The following is a 7,617-nucleotide window of genomic DNA, read 5'->3' as shown; positions in this document are numbered from 1 at the left end:
CTCTATTTTCAGTTTTTCCTAAAACTAATCAACCGATGAAATGATTCTTTATGAATTATGACAGCTTTTTGGCCCATTGGTTTAGCGACATACCTTCACGGGTAAAACCAGAATCTTTTTGGCTTAGCAAAACGGGCCGAAAGACACTTGAAAAGTTATTATTAACCTTTGATTTTTCCTAATATCAACCAAATGTCCTCCATGTTGCTACTTAACTCCCAAAAAAGTAGAAACCGACAAATGCTCAAGTGCAGAACTTAGATTGCCTTGAAGAAGGATTTAGTACCGCCCAGAAAAGTATGTTGATATCCAATTGTAGGTTACCAATAATTAACAATATTGATCCTTTAAAATTTTAATGAAATTTTACAAGATAAAGTTGTATCTAAACTATATATTTTAAAATTAAGAGCTTTTATTGGTAGGAAGAAAAAATTAGGGTGTAGATTTTGATGAGAAAAAATAGGGGGATTTTGAAAAGAGAATATAGGAGCCATGAATTTTTAATTCAATGATTGATATTGTTCAAACTCTACCTTCTAGAGTTACTTTACAACTTTATAGGATCCAAACACATATTTAACTGATTTTTATCTGCTCGTTAAACAAACATTTTTTTCTATATATATGAAACATGGCCTGGTTTTTAGGACCAGCACTTCTAATTCTCCTCTATTTCTTCCAAGCAAAAGAAACTTATATAGAATTCACCCACGTTAAAGCTCTGTTCTTTTGGATTTAATTAAACTAAAGTTAATGTGTTTGAACATAACTTAACTAAATTTAATTTGTTTGAACTGAATTGAATAAAAACCGTGAGAGAAAATTAAATGAATTGAACTGGATTTTCGTGAACTAAAATGAACTAGAATGAATTTGTCTGAATTAAATAAATTGAACTGAATTGAATTTTCACTAAATTACATGTATTATGAAAAATGGAGTCACTATCAAGAAATAATAGGTATACAAAAGGAGTTGTTATAGTTTGTCATTGGTGATTAGGTGAGAAAAAGGCTACTATATTATAAAGTGTAGCCTTAATTATAATAAATTAATTTTTTTTTTCAAAAAAAAATGTAACAAAGGTGGCTATATGAAAACAAAAGTGTAATTATGTTAGATAATGGTAAATTGTAACTTGTAATGGCAGAAGGTAACTTTAGAGAAGAATGGTCATTATATCAGACATCAAGAGGTTTAGATTTATTTTGCTACCTTCCGCAATATATACATACATATATATAGAGAGAGAGGAGGACTCTTGTGAGAACACTTTCTCTATGTGAGAACACTTTTTTATGTGAGAACAAATTTGAACCTTTGGATCTAATCTAACCATCCTAAATACACTTATGAGTAATGACATTTTTGTAATTTAGGTTTATCCTTACTCCCCTTCCTTCTTCCCACAAACTTTAGCTTTCACGTCATTTGTAATTTAGCTTTCTCTCTGTAGGTTTTACACAACTTTCTCTCTCCTCTATGGCTTCATTCATGGAGTAATTTTCAAAGTTTTAGTTCGATTTTTTGCAGATTCCACACTATTCTTTCCATAATTCAACAGGTATTGTTCGAAATTGTCAATTATTTTTTTTGATTTCATCAACCAGAGAACGAAAAGTGTCGTTTAGAATATTGAATATATGATATGGAAACCTATCTTCCTTCAAGAAATGTGCCGGTTTTAGTTTGCATTAAGGTTCCGTTTGGTAGGGTGTAAAACATTTTCTCGGAAAATTGTTTTCCTCTATTTTCAGTTTTACATTGTTTGGTTGGCAAAAGAGTGTAAACCATTTTCGCTTGGGGTAAAATCACTCTCCCAATGATGGAAAACCATTTTCCTTTCAAAATGAAGGGAAAACTATTTTCCTTATCTCTCTTGTACACTTTTCTCACCACCTCCCTACTTTCCCTTTCATTTCATCATTTTCCTTACATGAAACCAAACAACGAAAAACTAATTTTGGAATTGTGTTTTCCATTGTAAATTGTTTTCCATAAAAATCATTTTACACTGAAAATGTTTTACGCTCTACCAAACGGAGCCTAAGCTTAAAACAAAGAGTATTTCAGATATGGAAGAGAATTTTTAGTAATGTGGCATTGACAAATTATCTAGGTACAGTTTAATATAGAAGAGCACATGATATATTTGATGAGTTTTAATTATATGATGACCTCCCGTTTTAATATTTTTAGGTATTTTAGTCTAGTTTTAGTTATAAAAAGTTGAGATGATCATCTTTTAATGAGAATTGGAGGTTTTTGGTTTGAATTTATTATGTAAAGAGAGTAACAGATATGGATTTATTAGTATTCTAGCTATTTTCTTTCAGATATGAAAGTTGGATCTTATTCATCAGCTCTTGAATCAGGTTTGAATCATCTTGAGAATTTTGTTTTTTCTTTGTTGAATTTTGTTGTTGATTGAATTGAGAATTGGAAATATATGGACAAATGAAGTTACAATGTTTGAGCACATGTCAATTTGTAATGTTCTAAATTTTCGTTCCTCATGTTCTAAACTTTAATTACTTATGTTCTAAATATGCATTGTACGTGTTCTGAACTTAAATTCATATGGACAAATGAAGTTACAATGCTTGAGTATATGTCAATTTGTAATGTTCTAAATTTTCGTTCCTCATGTTCTGAACTTTAATTACTTATGTTTTAAATATGTATTGTACGTGTTCTGAACTTAAATTCATATGTACTTGTAGATGTAGTTGTGAATAGTGATCAATCAGTTCCTATAGATGTAGTTACGCATAACTGAAGATATTGAATCAGGTGAAATTCCTTTATTTATTATTTATAGTCTTTAAGATCATATTCTTTATTATTTATATAAGATCATTTTACCTTAAGGATATTATTATTCTAATAATAATTATGATATGTATATTAAATATATATGTTGGGAAATATTATCTATGTTTCTTTGCGGCAACAACTTTTTCTAATGCAAATATGTGTCGTACTCCTCAAGTAGTTCCCATGTTAAGTCCTGGAGGGACAAGATTTGGATTCCTTGTTGCCCCAATGAGTTGATACCTTTTATAGGGATGAAATTTTCTAGTACCGATGAGGGTTTAGCTTTCTATAAAGCATATGCAGCTGTTGCTGGTTTTAATACTAGGAAATCAACCATTACCAAAAAGAGAAAAGAGAATATTGTGGCTTTTCAATATATTGTATGCAATAAAGCCGACTATAAGGAGAAACGAAAGTCAAAGGTTGATGATGTTTCCAAGGGTAAAGAGGATGAAACTAAAGAAGTTAAAACTAGTAGAAGAAGGTTGATCACTCGTGTTGGTTGCAATGCTTAAATGGTTTTGAAATATTGTAATGGTGGAAGTTACATTGTTACAATATTTCGAGAGGCTCATAATCATCCTCTTTACGCTCCAAGTTGTAATGAATTTCAAAGAAGGGAGAAAAATGAACATTCTACACCAGAAGATGATTGTTTATAATTCAAAGGTGTGTGAATCATGTCAATGCTCTTTGGTGTAATATATCTTCTATAAATGTATAAATTTATGTCGCAATTTTTTATATGATGTAGGTGAACATTGGTCCTGTGAAAACATATAGAATGATGAAGGAATATGTTGGTGGATATGAAAGGTTTGTGAATCATGTCAATGCTCTTTGGTGTAATCCCTTTGAATTCCATATTCGAAGCTGCGATCCATCCTACATTGGGGAATGAAGAGAAGCCCCACTAGGGCTCCAACTCGCCTCACCTGATTTATTCCGAGTGTATTACCAGTCAGAGAGGGGGAGCGCTTCCGGTCCGGTCCGATTTTGGACCGGTTGGACCGGAATTTGTATTTTTTAATTCAAAAAAAATCTTTCTTAATAAGGTTTAAACATTTTAACAATTCAATAGATTAAAAACTAATAATACGAAAAGCAATAATCTCAAAGGCAATAAAGATGAGGTTTTAACTTTATAACTTTTCTCAATTTTTAACTTTTATTAACATTCAGACCTCCTTGTACAACAAAAAAATCCGGTCCTCCGGTCTGGACCGGAGAATTTTAGGTTTGGACCTGACCGGACTGGAGAACCGGAATCCCAAGTTTTCATGAACCGGAGACCGGATCGGAATTTTTCGGTCCAGTCTGGTCTCGGTCAAAATTTCAGTTCCGTTCCAACACTGCACACCCCTACCGGACGTGCCTTTGCCAGCTTTTTAGAAAATGTGTTGTAAAAGATTTCTTTTATCCTTTAATTCCAGAAAATATGATTTTACGGGATAAAATCTGATTTTAACTATAAAAAATATCTTTTCAAAATATTTATTTATTAAAATAAATCAAGTAATTATTGTTAAAAAATTGATTGGACTTGTCAAAGAATTGAGCTCAAAATAAAATTATATATCATGAATAATTAATTGCCCTTTAAAATAGGACTTTAACGCTTTTTGAAATGAATGACTTTTTAGATTGCTATGCCCTTGAACAAGACTAATTAAGACCATTTTATGTTTCATCATCGGATCCTTAAATGGGCAGATACGATTATGTGTCTACACCCACATGCTATTAATATTCTTCATTCTTGGAGGTAAAAAACTGACTTCCTAAATTCAGTTTGCTTCCAGAGAATTGAGTTCATTCTGTGTTGTTATTATTCATCCTTCATCTTAAGATGCTTCTCCAAAGTGCATTCGCTATCTAACCTTCAACACATTGTTTAGAGTAGTGAGGTACTCTTCATTGTTTTCCTTGATTGTTTGAGGTCTTGCATAGCAACACGACTAACAAAAGTGATACGTTCTTGATTATTCTTACTTGGAATGTCATATACATAGTTCTTGAATCTACACGGAACCTCCTTGCCCCTAATAGACCTTCTTAGACTTGTCTTTTCTACTTTATTATGGCTGATAGGATGATTCCTTATTATTAACATCACTAAGATTTTCAAGTTGTATTGGCTTAATTTCACCTGCTTTCTAGTCATCTAACTCATTCAAAATGTTAGATAAATCATCAAAAGATATGTCACCTCCAGAGTTCGATAAAGAGTTTCTTGTGTCCATCTCAAAAGAAGAGTTCTCGTTTTCCTTCCTTAGAAGAAAGGGAGGTACTTTTTCTTAGATACAACATCCCTACTCACAAACACTTGTGGAAAAAATCTTAAATGACACAAGTAAACTGATCCAGTTCTTTTAAAATCGTATCAGTTAATGTTGGTTTTTTGGAGGGAAATATGATTTAATTAACTGATGGAGTCTATATAAGGAATTGGATCAGTCGAGCTTGGTCTTTTATATAAACTTGCGACCCACTACATTCTCTCCACTCAAACTCGTTCACTCTCATCCTCCCACTCCTTTCATCCCCCCCTCTAACAAACCCTAACCATACATCTCTTACCCGCCCTCCTCCATCTAACAAACCCAACCTTCCCTCTCTCATTCTCTCTCCTCTGCCATCCTCCCCCTCCTTTCTCACCAATCTATCGCTCAACCACCATCTTAATTTCCACCACCCATGCTCCAATTTTCAACGAAGAACAAAGGCTTGTCGCTATGCTGCGTAACTACCACCCCAATCTCGAAGCATGATTTTTTCTCCGTCACAAGACTGACTCGTCATAGAGGCGAATTTTGAAATTAAACTCGATTCCACCAATTCTTTGCTCGTTTGGATCTAGGGTTCCAAGTGTTTCATTTTTTATTAATAATTTCAATATTTTAATTTAGATAGTTTATTAATTCATGTTTTTACGATTTATTTCGAAAGTATTTTATTTTAATAATTTCAAGATTGTAATTGTTTTCTAATTTCGCTAGTTATTATTTTTTTATTTTCTGGTCCATTTTTGGTTTTATGTGTGTGTAATTATTTTTGTAATTGCTGGTTATTTTTGTGTTTAATTCATGTAATTGTTTGTGTAATATTTGGTTATTAATCCGTGTAATAATGTTTAGTTTCATATTTATTTGGATTTGGATCCTTGTGTGTGTTGGAATTGAGTTGGAACTATGTTGGAATGTCTCCTCTATGCACATTGTACCCATATCTATTTAAATTCAATATGGCCCTGACTGATCTTGTTGGTGTTTAGAACTAGGTCAGTTGACTTACCTAACTAAATTGGTGTTGTGCTCCCAACCGGATTAACTAAATGTTAAATGATCTGGTTTTGAGCCTGATCAGTTAACTTTTCATTGTTGGTTCGCCTCTGATTGACCTAGTTTATTTCTGGATAAATTATGACGGATTTAACCGAATTTGTTGGACTTTTTTCAACTAGTGAAATATCCTCGTAGTCTTTAGTTCCATCACTTTGTATCCCTTTTGACAATAGAGATATCCTTACAGATCACATCTAATCCCTCTTGGAGCAAACTTATCTCGTAACTTCTTGTATGGAGTTGCATAACACAAACTACTTATTATTACAACTTACTTCCTTTTTCATGAGTCTTTTATAAGATGTTTCCATTCTAACACTGCAGATAGGGGTGAACGTTATCTTGATAAAAATCGAATTAGAATTTGGATTGGACTCAAAATATCTTCGGATTGTATGCGAACTACGTTTTTTTTTTTTTTTGAAAAATCGGATTTTCGGACTAGATAGAGGACGGTTGTATATTTATGATTGGGCTTACATAAAAAAAAAAGCCCAAATGATCTAACAGCCATTCCCTTATCCTAAAATTTTAAAACCCTAAATTGCATTGTAAATTTAAACTTAGTTTTATAGTTAAACATGATATTATTCTGTTGTTGAATCTTTTGTTGGAATGAAATATGAATTTTTAATGAATCATTAGTAATTAATAGTGTATTAATAAATTGTTATGGGACTGTATAAATTACTTCTATTATGAAACACTTCATTTTGATGCTTGCGACAAATTTACTTCATTGAAAAAACATGGTTTAAAAAGATTGGATAATTTGGATCGAATCCAATCTAGTGTCAAAAAGTTCGGATTGGATTGGTTTGGATTCAAACTCTAATTGGTTTATATTGGATTGAAAAAGATCTCTTGTTATTTCAAGCAAAAACATGTGCTTCCTTTCCACTCTTGCATTCCACTGGGGGTCCCCTACAACATTCCTTTTGTGAGTGATCCCTTTTTTTTAGAAAACATCTTACAAGCCTTTTAAAGAATTTTTATTCTCTTATCACTTCTTAATGTTTTAACTATGGTGTGAAATGATTTTCAACATGAGCAAAGAAAGCTATTAAAAATCTCTTCACTTGTTCTTTATTAACAACAAGTTTGTCCAATAGACCCTAATATAGTCCTTTACTATTGTCAAGAAGTAGCTTCAACCTGTTAAAGTTTTTAGTACTATAAGGACCCCATAAATCCACATGAATTAAATCATATACACTTGTTGCAAAAGATTTACTACAAAAAAGGGGAGTTTAGGAAGTTTTGCAATAACACATGTCACAAAAGTATTCCTTACAATTCTTACACTTACAAAACTCCAGATGTTGCATCTTCGATAAACATATACTCCCTTGTCTAGCATGAATAAAATCTGGATTAACTACACTATTGCATTTCTTCGTTTCTCCTTTCACTTTCACCTCACGTGCCATCCAAACTCATTTTTCTTTCGTCT

At 32.1% G+C, this 7,617-nt stretch overlaps 1 long non-coding RNA gene across 1 annotated transcript; it reads left to right on the top strand.

Annotated features, from left to right (window-relative positions):
• The first annotated feature begins 1,250 nt into the window (after positions 1 to 1,250).
• LOC109134363 (uncharacterized) lies at positions 1,251 to 6,042 on the top strand. The gene is made up of 4 exons (XR_002039227.3): positions 1,251 to 1,567; positions 2,340 to 2,378; positions 2,727 to 3,489; positions 3,575 to 6,042. It is a non-coding gene; the product is annotated as an uncharacterized LOC109134363 (long non-coding RNA).
• Positions 6,043 to 7,617: the final 1,575 nt, after the last annotated feature.

This window comes from Beta vulgaris, chromosome 2 (genome assembly GCF_026745355.1).
Source record: "Beta vulgaris subsp. vulgaris cultivar EL10 chromosome 2, EL10.2, whole genome shotgun sequence".
Taxonomy (NCBI): domain Eukaryota; kingdom Viridiplantae; phylum Streptophyta; class Magnoliopsida; order Caryophyllales; family Amaranthaceae; genus Beta; species Beta vulgaris.
Note: the sequence above shows the minus strand (reverse complement) of the source record. Positions and strands in the feature narration are given on the sequence as shown.